At 41.7% G+C, this 19,106-nt stretch overlaps 1 long non-coding RNA gene across 1 annotated transcript in view; it reads left to right on the top strand.

Moving 5' to 3' along the window:
• The first annotated feature begins 1,508 nt into the window (after positions 1-1,508).
• The window catches only part of LOC307183590, a 29,611-nt gene continuing 12,013 nt past the window's right edge, over positions 1,509-19,106 (top strand). Inside the window, exons 1-2 of the long non-coding RNA XR_013827533.1 lie at positions 1,509-2,534; positions 17,647-17,782. This is a non-coding gene — a long non-coding RNA (uncharacterized lncRNA). The remainder of the gene's footprint in view (positions 2,535-17,646; positions 17,783-19,106) is intronic.

Consider the following 19,106-nt stretch of genomic DNA (forward strand, 5'->3'; position numbering starts at 1 on the left):
GGTGGGGAAATACTCATTTGTGGCTCCTTCAGAGACCCCGGCCCCGAGAGCGCAAGTTATACCAGATTTAGTGTGTGTGTGTGTGTGTGTGTGTGTGTGTGTGTGTGTGTGTGTGTGTGTGTGTGTGTGTGTGTGTGTGTGTGTGGCAAGCTTGGCCTACTTTCAGTAGGATGCCTATTTCTCCCCCTAAACGGGGCCCTGATAGGATAAGTAGGTTGATTGAATCTCTTTGATTCTCAAGGTTATTTAAGACATTGATGTGTTCTGTATCTAAAAATCTTTTTAAAATTTGTTGTTTCATTACATAATTAATAAGTGAATTCATTCACTTTGTTTAAAAAATAAAGCATCACAGATGAGGCTAAAATTCTGTTTGGCTGTCACACCAATCCCCTCCCAGAAGACAAATTATTACCCTCCAGACTTTTTCCAAATCGGCAGTACCTATTTAAATTAAAGTTGTTCATTTTCTTTGACCTGGAAATTCTAGTTTTCAGAAGGTACACTTAAGAAAGCCTCTTGGATACGCATGAGAAAGAATGACAAGGATATTTACGGCAGCACTCTTTATAATAGCCATAAAGGTAAGTAACTTAATAGGGGTCTAAATAAATTGTGGTATATTTTTACAATGATACTGGATGCAATAGTGAAGACAGGGAAGTGGCTCTGGAAAAGCTAACAGGAAAAAACCTTCAGGAGATACTGTGGCATGAAAAAGGAAGTTGCAGAGTGATAAACGTACTATGATTCTGTTTTATCAGGGCTATTCAAATAATTGCCTAACTGAAACGACCTGGGTTAGAGAAAGAGAAGGAGGAATCAGGGAAGTGACTAGTCCTCTCCCCTGCCCTGCCTCTCTCAGCCATTTCTTCCCATTTTCCTGTACCGTTTCTGCTTCCCTTTCACTCCATGTTCTTCCGTCTTTTTTTTTTAACTTTTTATTGTGTATTGGAGTGTAGTTGATTAACAGCGTGGTGATAGTTTCAGGTGTACAGCAGAGTGATTCAGTTATACGTATACGTGCATCTATCCTTTTTCCAATTCTTTTTTCTCTCTCTCAATCACTGCTTTTCATGGGTTAACACTGGAGCCAGATCTACATCCTGTGAACTGTTTTTATTTACTCTCTTTAACAACCGGTTGAACTCAGTTGATGAGCAACATGGCCAATCCAAACTGATAGTTAAAATGTCAAAATAAATGGTTGCATTGCCTGCGCCCCAGCTCAGGTGATGTAGTTGATGAATAATTCATTGAGCAGCAATATGATCTGTTTGTGGAAACTTGCCCGCTTTGGCTACTCTAAAAGCTTCAAAGATAAACCAACAATTTGACCAAGTCATAAAAAACAATGTATATATAAAAGAAACTTCAATTGTGGGTTGAATAATGAAAGTCTAGTGTTTGCATTAAACAAAGTGCAAGTAGCCGTTGTATTTTGTGTTACTAGAGCATGTAGATTATTTGAATTAAAGAATTCTAGTCTTAGTTTCCCTGGTGGTGCAGTGGTTGAGAGTCCGCCTGCCGATGCAGGGGACACGGGTTCGTGCCCCGGTCCGGGAAGATCCCACATGCCGCGGGGCGGCTGGGCCCATGAGCCGTGGCCACTGAGCCTGCGCGTCCTGAGCCTGTGCTCCGCAACGGGAGAGGCCACAACAGTGAGAGGCCCGCGTACCGCAAAAAAAAAAAAAAAAAAAGAATTCTAGTCTAATGGCTTCCTTTTAGATTGGAGAGAATTGTGGCCCAAGAAAGTGAGGTTGCAAAGCAGCATTCCCGGTTCAGCTGTTTTCTGATGATACATTTTTTAGACAGTACAGATGTTCATTCTCCTGTACTCTGGGAATGGTCCTATCTCTCTCTGGTATGGGATGATCCAAATGTCTGTTCTTTTACTCATAGGTCTGTGATTGGGGCACAATCTTTATGGGATGGATGGAAATGGTTGACACAGTCCTGAATGGGGTAATGGCAGGAGGGACCAGCTCTGTGCCTCTCTGGAGTTCCCTGTTATGGTTTAAGGATGTTTCAACGCTAGAGGGTCTGGGAATAAAATCACATGAAAATGGCCACAGAAACTGGACATTTTTAGCTGGAAGAAGAAATCTAGGAGTAGGGTTACCAGATAAATATAGGGCATCAGTTAAATTTGAATTCAAGATGAACGATGAATACTTTTTAAGTATAATTATGCCCCAGATATTGCATGGGACAAACTTACACTAAAAAAAAATTATTTGTTGCTTATCTGAAATTAAGTTCGATTGGGTCCCCTGTATTTTTGTATTTTGTATGTTTCTTTGTCTTGCTGACTCTAAAATTATAAATTATGACCAAATTCTCTTTTTTTCTATCGTCTGAAGCTTCTAGCTAATTTTATGATAGCACTGTCACTGCTCTCATAATGCGACCGTTTCCCCAACAGACACGCTGGTCTCTCTGACTCTTCAGGGATATTCCTCCTGCCCTTCAGGATGGTCCCCTGTGTATCCACAGTGGGAAGATGTCCAAGTCCCTCTTGAAGTTAAAAAAAGGTAAATGAGCAGCATGCATGGTAAGATCCCATTTGTGTAAATTTTCAAAAGCATAAACAGAAATACAGGTAAAAACTTTTTTCTGGTTAAATATCTAAGAAACTCTTAAGACTTTATTTTAGGATGGGATCAGTTATTAAAGGCTGGTGAGGAAGACTTAGTTTTTATTTTACACCCTTATGGATGGATATTTTAAAAATAACTGTTCACTTTGAAACAGTCTAGGTATTTACCTTTTAGGAGCACTGTGGTGGCATTCCCAGTGATGGGTTAGGATTTGTGATCGAAGGACGCCATCTCACGTTCCTTTCAGTTTAAAGATTGTATACATTTAAATAGTTTGAGGCCCCATCAGATAGTCTGGGTAACACCATTGATACGTTTGAGCATTCTCGATCTCCCCTGCCCACCTAAAAGCTCAGGTGAGAGGGAAGCATCTCCCAACGCAGCCGTGGCCAGTTGCACGTATGTTAGCCAGTGAGTGTGTGCGCACCACCTGAGGGTAAGGAATATGAGCCCAGGGTCCACGAATCCACATGCAGTTCTTGGCCTTACGTTCAAGGCAGGTCTGGACAGTTCAACAACAAGGAAAACAAACTTTTTTGTTCTCCTCTTCATAATAGCTCAGTCCACATTGAAATTGCTGTTGCATAGGCCAAAAAAAAAAAAAAAAAGATTGCCTGAATGCCAGCAATTTCATATAGTTCAACTAATACTACTTTGGGACATCACTTTTTACTTTCTCATTTGATCAATTAGAAAAACAAATCAAAGCAACTAAAGTATGTATATTTCCAGGCTTCCAAATCTGCCTTACCTTTTATTTACCTATTCTTTGTGATACATATTAATAACAGCTAAAACTTACATAACATTTTGTCTGTGCCAGGTATTTTAAATGCTTTGCATATAGATGCCCATTTAAACTTTCCAGTAAACCTATGAGATAATTCTGTTTGTCTCATTTTGCCAGTGAGGAAGCTGAGGGGCGCAGAGTTTCAGCATCTTGCCTGTGTTGGTGCAGCTGTAGGTGATGCAGCAGAGGGCCCTGAGCCCAGGCAGCGTTGGCTTGTAACCATGACATCACGCTGCCTCTCCTTTGTTCTGGCCCCGAGTTCCTGTTATGATAGGCCCGTCACTGCCCTCTTATAACCTGACCTACTAACTCTTTCCTCGGCAGACGAGTTGATATGTCTGGATTCCACAGGGGTACACGTACCATACTTTAGGATGGTCCCCTTGAAGCAGTATAGGAGTTTATCCAACTCTGGTGAGGCCAGGGTGTCCCCGCACCCAACAGTTTGGATTGGGGGCCCTCAGGCAGGCAGCCTGATCCTTCCTTGCTGCCAGTGCCAGTCTTGCTACAAGGAAACGGTCCTTGATAAGAATCATCAGTTTTCCCCTGAGCTGGTGCTCCTGCAGGCCTGGTGGAGGCACCTGATTTAACCATCCCCACAAACACGCTCTCCACCCATTGTACACCGAGCTCGCCTTTGTGCCTCTGCTTCATTTCTCCTTTCCTACAATGGTGGTGCTGAGGCTGCAGTGAGGCAGAGTGGCTGGTGCGTCTCACAGACAGGAGAGGAGGACCCACCGCTTAGTGCCTATGGGCGTGTTAACTTTTCCGCAAGTCAGTTACTTCCTGTGTAGAATGAGCATGCTAACACTGATGTTTTAGGGGGTGGTTGTGTGCCTTAACTGGGTCCTGGACATAAAGCCCAGTATAACATGGGACATGCGGAAGATCATAGGAAGCAGCAGCACTGGGGCGAGATCACTTCTGTGTGAGGCTGGGCCTGTGACGTGGGCTAACGCAGCTTTCTCTGGCTTATAAAGTGTCCTTTTAGCACTGAAAGGCACTTTTGCATTTATTAATTACATCTTCTTATCTGTAAGTGAGGAAGTTTAGACCCACTGTTCCCTTCCACGAGGATGGCTTTGGACTATTTTTGGTGTCTCGGCCCGCACTCTTCCCTCCCCCCGGGGGAAAGAGGAGGGTGTGAAATTACCTGTTTGGTGAGTCTCTCCTTGCTTTCTTCTTACTCCTGGGGCCTGTTAGCTCCCCTGAGCAGCTGGCCTCTTCTGTTCCCAGCAGAGACAGCTCCCCATACCCACTGGTTCAGAATCTGGGCTGGGAAGGCAGGTTCTGTATCACAATTTTTGTTGAGATATTAGACCACAGGGTCCTTCTCAGAAATATATCTCAGAAGATCTATTAGAATTCGATTTCTCCCTTGCTCTCAGACCGTACTTTGGCTTTGCCCCAAATTTCAAATGCTAATTAAACTCATGTGTTGCATATATCTAGTATTCTAGAAGGCAATAGCTACCGTATTCATACGAACATTTGAGATATTTGAATAATTTGATACTAGAATATTATAGGCATTCATGCTGATTTTAAAACATGGGATGGCGTAATAGATTTTTCATTTATTTTTGTGACTGTGTTTTTTCTACACTCGATTTTGGAATGGAACGAACGCAATATTCATTTTAGTGTGATTGAACTTCGGGCTTACTGATGAAATGGAGTCTGTTCCCTTAGAAGTGTCTCACAGTTTGCTTTTTAAAGTGAAGTAAAATAAACATATAGAAAAGTACATTGTGATGTAACCAGCACTCAGATGGAGAGAGAGCACATTACCAGCACCCCAAAACTCCCCATCACAGCCCCCACCTAGTAAACTACAGCCTTGACTTCTCACATCATACATGAGTGTTGCTGGTTTTTGAACTTGATGTACGTGCAGTCACACAGTATGCACTTGGTGGGATCTGGCTTCTTTGAGTTAGCACAACTCTAATTTCTTGATTCTGAAAATAATGCTGTGATGGTTTCTAAACCACTTCTTGGAAAGGAAAGGAGGGAGGCAGGGAGGAGAGAAGGGAGAGTGGGGAAGAGAGTGAGAGGTGTGTGTTGGGTACCATTTGTCTGTAGCTACTCTGAAAGGGATGCAGCCCATGAAGAACTTTGGGAGACTATATACCAGCCATATTAGCTAGTCTCTGGCTACCTTAGACCTTATTTATGTGAGAAAATAAATTGGACCTGAATGAAAATTTTGTTGAACTGACTTGCTTTGGCTGTGCTGTGGGGCTGTGGACACGTGGTCCTGATACCTGTGAACCCTAAGAGGACCCCAGGGTGTTGGCCTGGCTGGATTTTGCAGTACTGCCCTGAGTCTTAAAGTTATAGTCTTAAAGTTATAGTTTTGTACCCCAGCCGTCTTCCCAGGATCTAAAAGAAATCTCTGTTGGAATGTTTCCTTGTAGGTTTCCATTGTAGTGTTAGATAATAAATGGATGACAAGATCTATACAGAAATGGAGTAGAAAGGAACTTAGATGGTGTGATTTTTAGAGACATTATGGGGCTTCTCTTGTCCCAAAGTAGCTTTCCCACCACGATACCAAGGCACCACTGTCCCCTCCTCTCTGTCCTACAAGTCCTACATTAGATTCAGTCCCTATTAATCCAGAGTAATGAAACCAAATAGCTAAAACACACACTTATTGTGAGATGTTGGTAGGAGCTCAGAGAAAAGTCGGGTCTTACCTCCTTTACACATTATGCATCCTCTTTGGAACACTAGGACGTGCTAAATAAGAGGGAGACTATGTTTGTGGTGGCCATATTCACACTACGGAGTCAGGCTTCATGATGGAGGCAGCCTTGTTCGTCCTTGTGCCTCCCAAATTCTTCAACTTCTGTTCCCAAGGACACACCCTGAATATTATCTTTCAGGGTCTGGGCGCCTACATGTTGCTCACTGCTCAGGTTGGAGGGTGAAGTTAGGTAGTTTTCTCAGGCTTCTGAGTGAGAAAGCTAGAATTTGAATCTAACAGTATGACTCCTAATCCCATGATTATTTACTCCACTGCATGGATGGAACAGTGGTCGTAATCCACTCCTTTAACTTTTCAGATGGGGCAAGAAGATTTTGTAACGTTTCCAAGGCCCAGTGCCCTTTGAGTTCATCACCCTGTCTCTTGTCTTCCTTACCTCTTTGCCAACCTCAACCCAACTTTTCTCTGAGCTCCTACCAACATCTCACAATAAGTGTGCGTTTTAGCTATTTGGTTTCATTACCCTGGATTAATAATGACTGAATTTAATGTAGGACTTGTAGGACAGAGAGGAGGGGACAGTGGTGCCTTGGTATCGTGGTGGGAAAGCTACTTTGGGACAAGAGAAGCCCCATAATGTCCCTAAAAATCACACCATGTAAGTTCATTTCTACTCCATTTCTGTATAAATCTTGTCTTCGCATTATTTATTTGTTCAAAAATTATGCATTGAGCACCTGCTAAGGGCTGGACAATACTCTGAGGGTTTGGGGGCACATCCATGAGCAAAACTGACAAAAGTCTTTGATCTTATGAGCCTTATATTCTAGAAGGGAGGGATAGAGAACCAACAGTAAGTATTATAAATGATAAATGCATCAGTTTCATGGTCTGTTAGATGATGATAAGTGATACGGAAAACAGCAGAGTAAGAAGGATGGGGAATGTTGGGGGCAGGTCACTGCAGGTGTAGTAGAGTGTTCCGAGTGGACTCACTGACAAAGTGGCATTTGAATGAAGACTTGCAGGTGATAAGGGAATAAGCCACGCAGATATCTGGAAGAAGAGTAGTCCACAAAGAGGGACAAGGCAAGGCAAAGGCCTTAATATGGGAGTATGGCTGGAATGTTTGATGTAAAGTAGAAGACGAGTGAGGGAGGAGAACAATAAGAGGTGAAGTCACAGAAGTAACCAGGAGTCGAACCATGTAGTTACTTGTCGGTCATTGCTAGGACTCTAGCTTTCCTGCTGATTGAAATGGGGGGAGGGATTGCAAAGCTGTAACACAGAAGAGAGACATGATGTGACTTATGTTTTAACTAATCATTTTGGTTGCAGTATTGAGAACAGGCAGTAGGTGGGTGGGAGACAGGGAGGGAGACCAATTAGGAGGCAGTTTTAATAACCAAGGCGAGGGATGGTGGTAGCTTAGAACAGTGAAGAGAGGTGGTCATAGTCTGGATACACGATTTCCTGATGTAATGGATGTGGAATATAAGAGAAAGAGAAGCCAAGAATGACTTCAGTATTTTCGCTGTAAGCAACTTGAAGATTGGAGTTGTCATCAGCTGAGATGGGAACGACCATGGGAGCAATGGAACAGAAGGTGGTCTCGGAGCTCTGTGCTGGATTCATTGAGTTCATGATGCCTATCAGACGTCTCAAGTAGAGGTGTTGAGTCTGGAGTTTGGGAGAGAGTTTCAGTGGGGGGATACTGTGGGAGTCGATCCCCACATACAGGTGGTATTTAAAGTTAGCAGACTAGAAACTTAGCAAAGCAGTGGGGGTAGATAGAGAAGAATTCAAGGTCTGAGCTTACAGCACCCAACATTAAGAGGTAAAGAAGAAGAGGAGAAGGAACCAAGAGAGGAGATATAGGAGTGTCACCCGGCGGGGTGGGGTGGGGAAGAGTGGTGTTTTGGAAACCAAGTGAAGAAAGTGTATGAAGGAGAAGAGAATGTCAACTACATCAAATGCTGCTGATGGGTTGAGCAATATGGGGACTGAGAATGAGAAGCTTGATTTAGTACCGAGATGGTCCATGGTAACCTTGACAAGAACAGATTTGGCGGAGTGGGGAGGGTGAACACCTTATTGGGATGAATTTAAGAGAGAGTGTGAAGAGATGTGGATGAAACAGTGAGTGTACAACTCTTTCAAGTAATGTTTTTATAGAAGGGGAGAAAACTAATGGGTTGGTGGAAGAAGTGTGGTCAAGAAAAGTATTTTTTAAGGTGGGAGAAATAATAGCATCTTAGTATGCTGATGGAATTGTCTGTATAGGAGGCAGAGGGATGGACTCGGGAGCATTGTGGTGGGAGGGAATAGAATCCAGAGTTAGAGCAGAGGGACTGGCTTTACAATGGGGCATGGATGGTCTATGTATGGAAGGCAGAGGGCCCGTGTGCAGAGGCTGGTGCCTGGAACATGAGAGGGTAAGGGGTCAATGGGGACTCTCTTGAATTGCTTTGTTGTTTCAGAGAAGAAAGAAGGTCATCAACTGAAAATGAGGAGGTAGGAGAAGATGTTGATGGAGAGGGGAGAAGGTATGAAACAGACGTCTGGGAAAGCAGGAACATGAATGAACTAGGGAAGCACAGCACAATTGCTGGCAGCATTGAGGTTCAAGGTCATGGATTTTAAAGGAAACCTGTCAGCATGATTGTGTGTTTTTCTCTAGGGATCTTCATCTGCACAGCTGATGTGCATGAAAGGTGGAGAATTGGATCTTTTCTCCTTCGGAAATTTTAAAAATGCAACAATTTAAATGTTTTGTGAATGAAAGAGCCGCTTCAAACCATTATGCCTATTTGCTTGCATGCTCCCTCGCTCCCTTCCTTTCTTCCTTCCAAAAGCACTTGTATCTCCTAAGTATATAATAATCATATCTGAAACTAGTTTAAAGCAATCCCCATTTCTTCAATGAACTTTGTGTGTTTACTAAGTGCCAGGAGCTCTGTTAGGTACCAAGAAGATACAAAAAAGAAAAGAAGACCCTAGGTGCTCATCTAGGGAGAGGTGAAGATGAAACATGTCTATGATAATTGTAATATAAGATGGAAATCGGTGAGCATCAATTTGAAAATAGAGTGTTGTGAGAATTGAGAGAAGGAAAGCTCGTTTCTAGCTGGAAATTAGAATACCATGTGGCCTGAAGGGTGGCCACATGGTTTCTTCCATCCCACGTGCTCTTCTGGGTTGAGACATTGCTACTCCCCGCATTCAGAGTGGGAGTGGATGTGTTCTCCTGAACGGGCTTGTGACTCATTCATAACCAATACAATGCACAGCAGAAATGACGCCATATAACTTCTGAGTCTAGGCCAAAAGAGGAGATTTGGCTCCCACCCTGTTTGCTGGGACATGATGTAAAAAGTCCTGAGCCTCCATGTGAGAAGTCCAGTTCCCCTGAGGCCACCATGCTGTGAGGAAGCCCAGGCCACATGGGGAGGATACTTGTAGGTGCTCTGTTTGACAGTGGCCAGCATCAGCAGTGGACATGTGACAGAAAGCACCTCCACATGATTCTAGCCCCCAGCTGCTGAGTCACCCCTGGCCATTAAGTCTTTCCAGCTCTGGTCCCAGACATCATGGGGCAGAGTCAAGCCATCCCTACGCACTCTCTGAGTTCCTGACCCACAGAATCTCTGAGCGTCATACAATGGACTTTTTACACTACTGAGTCTTAGAGTGGTTTGTCAAGTAGCAGTAGTTATCAGAACAGAAGATTTCTTGAAAGAGGGAACCTGAGAATCAAGTCAATGTTTAGATGTGAAGAAAATGTGATACTAAATGAGACTGGCGATTTTATTGATTATGGAGGAAATGCTTGGAATTTCCCTTTCACATTTGATATTCCGGCTATTAAACACTGTTTTGTAGAAATATCTCTAGATTTTTATCTGAATTCAGAAAATTTATGAAGACTTTGGAATGCAGCTCTTCCTGGTGATTTGATTTTGTGATGACACAGCACCATCAAATACATTTTAGCAGAACCTAGGTCTTTTATTTTTTAATTTTTATTTTTTTTTGATGTGGACCATTTTTAAAGTCTTTATTGAATTTGTTACAATACTGCTTCTGTTTTATGTTTTTGGTTTTTTGGCTGTGAGGCATGTGGGATCTTAGCTCCCCGACCAGCGATCGAACCCACACCCCCTGCATTGGAAGGCAAAGTCTTAACTACTGGATGGCCAGGGAAGTCCCCAGAACCTAGGTCTTGAAGAGAGTAACTTTCATGCAAAAAGTTGACAACTTCATTAGCAGAGTTACTAGTATATTTCCTATAAAACTAACAGTATTAAACAGTACTGTTTACATGGTTGTGTAAAAAAACTTGGTAGAATATATATATTATATATATAGTATATAATTTACTTTTAAAACTCATTTTTATTGTAACCACACCAATGTTTTTATTTTTGTCTTGAACTTTTAAACTTTTATTGACTTACCAAGAGAAGAAAAAGGGAGATATTTTAAGTATGGTGACTGTATACTTACTGGCTCATTTACCTGGCTAATCTTCCCTGCCTTTCCTAGTGCAGTAGATTAATAGGTGATCAAATGGTTTGATTTTCTTGATTTCCTCTCCTCTGTCCACCTTCTGGCTGCACTGATCTGTTAGTGCTGCTGCTTTCCCAGTTAAGGTGCTTTGTTCGCAAGTAGCTGGGGTCAGCACTAACCAACTCAAGAAAAACCAATAATAACAAGAGGGCATGATGGGATTTAGTGCAAGGATCTGAAAGTGTTTCCAGAATTAAAGGGAAGGCTGAAGAACCAGGCAGGGTAGGCTGAGGAGCAGGGAGCTCCAGGAATACAGGAGGTGAGAAGCCTCTTACAAGCTCTGCCCTGGAGGCGAGTGAGCTCCAACTGTTCTTGGGCGCCATATTCTTCTGCTCACAGCTCTAGTTCCCCTGAAGTATGACTTGGCCTGAGGAGGGCGAGTCCCTCCATGAAACTCCCTTCTTGTCTATATCCAGTGGGAGGTATTTCCCAAAGTATATCTGTACCTTTTATGATCTGAAGGGAAATGGAAGTCAGGCAGCACAGACAGCAGCTGTCCACCCCACTGTTGATTCCTGGAGTCATCTCAATGGCCAGTAGCAGACTGGACCTCATAGATTTTTAGTGCATTCATTGAATCCAAGTGTTTCTGTTAACTAGCAATATACCTTATTTTAAAAATCATCTCTATACCCAGATTTTGAAAAGAGTTAATATCTTTTAAAATAGCTTCCTATTCATTTGCTCCTTCTTTACTTAAAAACTTGATGGAGTAGAAAGAAAGAACTAGGATTAACATTCCCTCTTGAGAGTGGAAAACTGGAGGTGCTACATGTTTAAGGCACTTGTCCCAAGTAACTCTGATGTCTTAAAAACATAGTCAGGGCTCCAGCTGAGTTTGACTTTCATTCATCCATCTGTTCTCCTTCTCTTTTTTTATGAGGCAATTTCCTTAAGGACAGTGATTGTACCTCCTGCCCACGTAAGTCTCAACATTCACTAGGAAAGAAGAGTGCTTTGGAAAGGGAGGATTCAAGTCTTGGCTTTACCACCTACAACCTGATGGTCACGATCACAGTCTCTCTTACCTGAACCCTACTGGCTGGTCCCTCCCAGGGCTGATAAAAGAATAAAATGGAGGGATAGATATTACAGGGGGGGTTATAAAGCAAAGTGTCATGCAGTTGTGAAGTGTTATCACTTTATCCATGCTCTTAATTCTCCTTATATGTGTAGGCATGTCGTACATTGTCATTGATTGTTACGCCATGTGCTACTGCAACATAGGAGCAATAGCAATGCAAGGTGGATTCCCTAGGTTTTATCAGGGCAGACGGCATCAGTGGACTCAGTCCTTTACACCTGAATCACAGTCTCTGCAGTTTGTTTTTCTTGCAACCTGTTAGGCATGCAGTAGTAAGGTGTTCGATTTCCAAAGAATACTTAAGCCAAGGACACTGTGTCCCATCTTGGATGAAATACAGTTTACACTTTCAAATCAGATCTTTCATTTTTAAAGGCTGAATAGAATAGCATCTAAAAAAAGAAGTCCCACTGGTTAATTTTAGGCTGCTGGGGAAAAAAAAGAGTTTAATGTAAGATTATTCTTGGTACAGAAACATTTTCACTTGGCTGTGAATTGGATACATTTAAAAATCATTTTAGGCTCTTGCCTTTGAAATTGTGTGTGATAAGCGAGATTATCAAACAAATGTCAATAGGCATCTTGGATCCAGTAACGCTGCTTCCCTCATTCTAATGAACTAGTTCACGTGTGAGTGCCAGGTAAAGGTGGTCTTCTGCTTGCAGGAGCACTTAACAGTGACTGATTGGTGGAGAAAGGTTGATGGTAATTTTACCGGTGTTGCCCTCTCCATTCACGATGGCTTACCTAGTTCCTGGACAGGCAGGACCTTTGTCTTGCGTATTTAAAGCTATTAGCCTTATCTATACAGGCCTAGGCATATAAGTACAGATGGCAGATCTAGCCATTTCAACAGACATACCAATTTATACTCTCTGTTGCGGATCTTCTGCATATGATTACAATAATAGATGACATTTAATGAACTTGTACTACATATCAGTCTGTGTACTAGACTAATAACTCTCTATATGTTTTTAAACCTCATGCTGTAAACATAAAAGTTATTGAGGAAGATAATACGACTCATCTGGCTATGAAATAGTCCATCCATTTGCCACATATAAACTTGACCATCACCGGCTAAGATAGAAAAAAGAATGCCATGCATCTTTCCTTGAAATTTAGAAATATGTGCTTTCTTGCTGCTTTAGCAAAGAAAGAGCTCCAAACAAAAAAGAGGGATGGTTCTTTCTCATCCTGTCCCATTACATTATCATCTGCCAGATGGAATGAAGAGAGTCAAGACTCAATGCTGGTCCCCCGATGCCTCAAACCCTGTGGACCCTAACAGACTCAAAAGGAGAAAGTGATCCCGCAGGAGACCAGGTCTCATCCCCAGCTTACCCACTCCTGCCAGACAGAGCTGCTGGCATCCATCTGGGCAGGCTGCCCTTTTCTCAGGACTCTTTCTTTCAGCCACTTGCAAAGCCTGGACACACTGTCAGCCTTGGAGGACCTTTCTAAGAGGACCAGAAAGTGATGGGGCTGCTCTCCCTGCTGTGGGAAACAACAGCTTCCGTCATGAACCATGACCATTGGCAGGAGAGCGGCTGAGTTACAGTAATACCTGTCCTTCTACCTCCCAGGAATGTCATCGGTATGAGATGGCATCACGGATGTAGAAGTCTTTTGAAAAGTTTAAAAACATAAGTCAAAATGATAAAAGAACAAAGCACGTTATGATTGCTGGGACATCAGAGCATTCCAGTCCGGGACAGTCAGGGCTGTCGATGACAAGCCAAGTTCTCTTCAGGCCTCAGGATTTTCACCCAAGTTTTTAGCAGATTTGTCTAAAACTGTCCACTCCTTTAGCTGGGGAAAAAGAAGAATGAAAAAGAGCAGTGAGCTCAGATTTTGGGTCATACCCTACCCCAAATTTTCTTTCTCACACACATATACAGACTCCTACATGTACACACGATGTGCGTGTAAGAAATATATAACTTCTGTGTAAATGTTGAGAGAGGGGAAAAGTATAATCCAGATATAGCTGGAACTTCTCCGCTCTTACAGGTCTGGATCAATTACCTCCATCCTAACTCCACAGCAGGGGAGCCCCAGGCACCCTAAGTCTGTGAGATTTCTGCAGGCTCCCCAGGTTTCTTCTGGCTATGCAAGTTCTGGTTTCTGTCCTTGGATTTCTGTATCTGATAGGCGGACTGTTTGCTGCTTAATCTGGGCAGCACGGAGAAACTCAGCCCCTCGCTGATCTCAACAGTCAACGTTATCCATCCCAAATATACCAGTCGATTGTGCTGGCTTGGGTGAGAGTGTAGGAGGTGTGCTGTGGGACTGAGTTCACATGGCAACAGTGAAGACAGTGTGAATCAGCTCAAGAGGTATTGTCTGTAGTGACCACCTCTTTTCAGGGGAGATTGAGAGCCTGTTTCCAGTGACCTACTCTTCTTCCTTCCCTCTCCTCACTTCTGTCTACTTCCAGACACCCCACATCCCTAACTCCTTAGGGGAGTCAAATAATAGATTTCCTCATTTCAAGCAGGGCACCCGCCATAGCCCTGATGGTGGGAGGGCACCCCGCCTTCCACAAGTCGCTCTTTCAAACAATGAAGGGGTGACCCTAAGTGAATCTAGAGAATGAATTGTCTTCACCTCCTTCTAAAACTGTAAAATATTTACATATTACCTAAGTCTTGGGACCCATCAGGGCTGAACGTTGATAACAGAATCATGTCCAGTGTGTTTTTCTTTAAGGTACGTCCAATATGTTTTGACTGTAACTCTAAATAGGTCACTTAGTGAAAGCTTTTGGTTGGACCCAATTGTCTTGAAGATCTAGCTGAGCTCTGACATCCTATGTTGCTCTGTTATTCTATTGAGAGAAAATCAGGGGAGAAAAAAGCTTTATTTCTGTCCCTAGAAAAATGATCATCTGCCTAAAAATAATGTAAGGGGGACACCCATGATTCCTGTCCTTTCTCAAATGTCACATCCCATTGATCTAGGTCAGCCAGGAAGTCACTTAGCGAATTCTTTAAAAAGTCATATTGTCCAGGGGACGAAGGACATCTTCTTTCACTTCCAATCAGCCAACCCGTTACTCCTCTTCTCCATTTGTAAGTTCTCAGAGTAACTTAAGTGGCATGAGTCATGTTCTGAAAATCAAAATGCACACGCAGAGCATATAAAATGAACCACGAAGAGAGTAGGAATTAGAGACACGATGTGGCCCTTTGTGAAACATGACTACATCCCTGTGGGCCAAGGTTTCGGAGTGTTGTTGAACTAAGGAGGGTAATGACAGGGTTCAGGGTTTGCCAGAGAGTGTGTCATAACATGGAGATTTTAGGAGAAGTGCAGAGTGCCTTTAATCAAGCCTAAGAGGAGCTTGCTAATGGTGCCCTGTTTGTCAGTTGTTTATGCGGTGGGTGAGTGGGTGGGCTGAAATCAGACCGGTTCCATTTTTTGTTATGAAAATTTATAGAGTATCTAATTCTTCTACAAGGAAACATTTGCAGAATGTTAATTATAGAGATTCTAGCTTTACCTTTCCTGAAAGATTAACTCTGGAACATTACTTTTACTTGGGGTCACCTCTGTTAACTGGGAACTTGAGTTTTAATGACTTGGCATGTCACCCTCGGGGGATATCTGTGTCTTCAGAGGAACCCCTTGGGATCCACCACTTGTTTAGGGAAAGGTATTATTTTGGCCTCTGGATTCTGGCAGCTGGACAACACCTTGGGAGGATCCCAACCACACACAGATGGAGGGATTTTTACTTGGTAAGCCTTCCATTTTGCCAAGGTAGTTATTACCTTATTTCTGTGGCGATGGAAGTTTGTTCAGTCACAGAGTGTTATGGTTGAGTCTTTGATCTCATCTCCGAAGTTAATTGTAAAACTTTCGCATAGGATCCTCTGTATTCCTGGAGTACTAAATGACACCATCAGGCAATTCTTATTGTCATGGATAATTGCCATAAAGAGGTGAATAGGATAGAGGGCTAGAATAAAGAATGAAAGTAAACACGTATGGGGAACGTTATGCTTTAGAAAAAGGCGTTGCAATGTAACAGTATGATGATTTCAATCCCAGACTTATAGTGATTTAATGAAATAAGCAACATGCATTGACTCTAAACATATGTTGATGGAGACAAATTGAATATCAGAGATTTCTATTGTAAAGTGATTTTTGTGTCCAAAATGTCATTATCTTCAAAAGATACATAGTCCTTTGAGGTTTGAAAATACCGACAGTTTCGTTTTAATGCTTCTTGAGCTTAGCACTCATTGTTTTATCTTGGAAGACACTTGCTGTTGCCGCGTGTGGACATTGTAATAGGATTTACATTTCAGCAGTCAGCAGTCGCAAGCCAGGAAAGGCTTGGGAAGAATGAGAAGACTTCTTATTCTGGCTGTCATAGATGATGATTGGGTTTACAAAGGACTTCACATATAATGACAGGGAGAATTCATAACCTGATGCTTTCAAGTCATTTCTCTCTTTTCATTTGCCAAGGGACATACCTTTCCTTAATTTCTTGGGGGAGAAAAGTCTGCCAAAACTGGATGAAAAATGGTTGATTTGAAATCATGTCATAAAATAGAACTAAAGGAAGGGGTTGAACTGGCTGCTTCAGCCTGAAACAGCTCTCCAGGGTTGGTCCCGCTGAATGTACTGTTGATGGCAGAGAAAGCCAAAGCAAACACAAAATTGTGTTAAAGTGGTAACTAGTGCAGTCCTAACTTTGAATATCTGCCAAAGCTGGGATGTAGGATTTCACTTAACCCAACTATATATTTTATCCCATTGACATAATTTGAAATTCGGGGCCCTTTTCCACACAGGACTAGGAATCCCCCTTTGTTTGGTTTTAGGAGAATGATCACCTCATTATATATTGATCTGTGGCTTCCTTGCAACCCTTATCTTTGGTCCATAGCCTTCCCTTGTTGGGCCTTGGCTTTCATGCATTACAAGGGTATTCAGTGTTTTAAATTATACCTGTACTTACTCATGTTTCTTTGAGTACAGACCTAGGAAATTGTTACTGAATGAAGAGATTCAGCAGCTCCGTTTTAATATTTTCCTGTTTCTAAGTCTTGAATTCTTCTGCTTTCTGCTTACTCCAGCCTTCATTTATCCCAGCACTAGGATACAAGATTTCAGAGGTCACTTTTTCCCTTGAAATTCTCCATGTTTTTGACTTAAAGAAAAACGCTCATATTTCAGTAAATAATCCATCCAAATTTGAAGAAGGGGATTAGGAAGTTCAAATGTTATTCCAAATGGATGTTTTTTCCAAAAGCCAAACTATCAAAAAATGAAGGTAAAATAGAACTAAGTAGAAAGCAAAATGCTTCCAGTTTGAATAAACAAAATTCACTAGTTTATTTCCTTGGCTATCAGTCTTTTCAAGATTTGAGTATCTAGTCGTTGGAAAGCTTTGCTCATTTTCTATGGTGGTAACATATATAGAGATTGCGGTAGCTAATTGCAATTATTAGACAAAGACCAAAAAAAAAGCATTTTTCTTCTTCCAATTTCTTAGTCTGTGTGCAAAATTGCCATTCCAGATGGGGCCCATTATGTGATGTTGTATTTCAAAGGGAAACATTTCTTAAAGTTGCTGAAAAATGTCTCTTAAGGAAATAAGAGCCACTGGAAAAAAAAAAAAGACAGGTGTTATATATTTCTTCAATTAGTGGCAAACTCCTGGTAGTATTGATGCAGAATTGTGGAGGTTCTAAGTGAAATATTTGAATTATCTCTCCTTCCTAACCCACCCAGTGCTGTTGTAAAAAGTGAGAAAGAATCACAGGGTTTAATTCTGGGGGAGAAACCATTTCTGATTTTGTAGCTATGAGAACATAGTTGCGCTCTTTTGCTTAACGTGTCATTAATTAAAAGTTTTTGTCAGTAGGACAGCAAGCAATTATGTGAAGCAGCTGGGTTACAAGAAGGACTGATCACATGTTATTACACGCAGAGGAATTATGGATTATGGAAAGATGAACAATGTAATTATGCTCATGGAGTGTCACTTATTAATTTTTAAGGTGAGATTTGTAATAATTTCATAATAGCTATAAAACTCAGAGCAAATGTCTGGATTTCTAAGGGTCACCAAGGTTGAAAAACTGGTCCACGGGTTTAATTTTGTCAGAATGTGGTCCAGTGCCCAACAGTGCTCATTGTTTCAAGGGGAATGAAATCCTACAAATGCTGAAGACAAAATCTAGAACTTTTAATCTCAAACTTCTCATTTCATTAACTCTCATCTGTCACAACCTCATTCCCTTGCTGGGTTCATGTAGAGATGGACTCAGAATAGGATAGCCCACAACTGCCTTGCATTTACTCTGAGTAACTATGCAAAGGTGAAAAGAGGCTGTAATCATGGAAGTCAATTAACACCTTTCCTGGTTCCACCTGGTAATTATTTGAGAAGCATCATCTTTCAGAAGCCCCACAATCACTCAAAAATCAGGGCCATCTTTGCCTTTCTAGAGCCCCTCCCCTCAACCATTTAAAACCCTTTCTCTCATTCTTCCCATTGCCTCTTCCACCCTCTTTCTTCTCGTTTCTTGTTGGCAGTATTGCTAATTAGGCCACTATTTCAAACAGGATGAGGAATCTCTTTTGCCAGGTAAGTGGGTGGTATTTGCAGTAAGTAATTAAAATGGATTTACTGAATTTAAAAAAAAGACTAGTAATGACAGCAGCAAAAGAACAGCAGCAACAAGTGAGGGCAAAAAACTGAAGTGACCTGGAAATGAAGCTATGTTAGTAATCTGTGAAGTGGCTGGAAAATCCTGCAGGTGAGATAAGTGAGTTGCTGGAACAGTGGCTCTTTGGCCTTCTAACATAAAATAAAACAATAAAGGAATACAGACTCTTCATTATCCCAGGTTTGGGATATTTAAAAATTTTCCAGTTGCTATATAGTTATAGAGCTTTAATTTTTACCTTGAAATATTTTTTTCCAAATGGCAATAACCTGATTTTTTTAGCCTCTAAAAGCCACGGATACTATCAAAAATTCAAATTAGGTAAAAATCCCCGGTGGAAAAATCTGCTAAAATTTAATGCCTATTTTTTCTAGCACTTTCTATGACACATAAATATAAATCACAGATACAAATATACGCAAATACATTTTTAATGAAAATTCATGTATTCAGCATTATTTATTGAGCACCTATTAGGTGTTAGGCTATGGGATACCATGGTGGGTGAAAACAGACATAGTCTCTCCGCTCATGCAGCTTAACAGCATACTGCAGGAGAGAGCCGTTAATAAAGAATCAGGTAACTGAATATAATGTTTTGAATGTGGCAAGTGCCCTAAAGAAGAGGTACATAGTATAAGACCTTATGTTA

This window comes from Stenella coeruleoalba (assembly GCF_951394435.1).
Source record: "Stenella coeruleoalba genome assembly, chromosome: 3".
NCBI classification, from domain to species: Eukaryota; Metazoa; Chordata; class Mammalia; order Artiodactyla; family Delphinidae; genus Stenella; species Stenella coeruleoalba.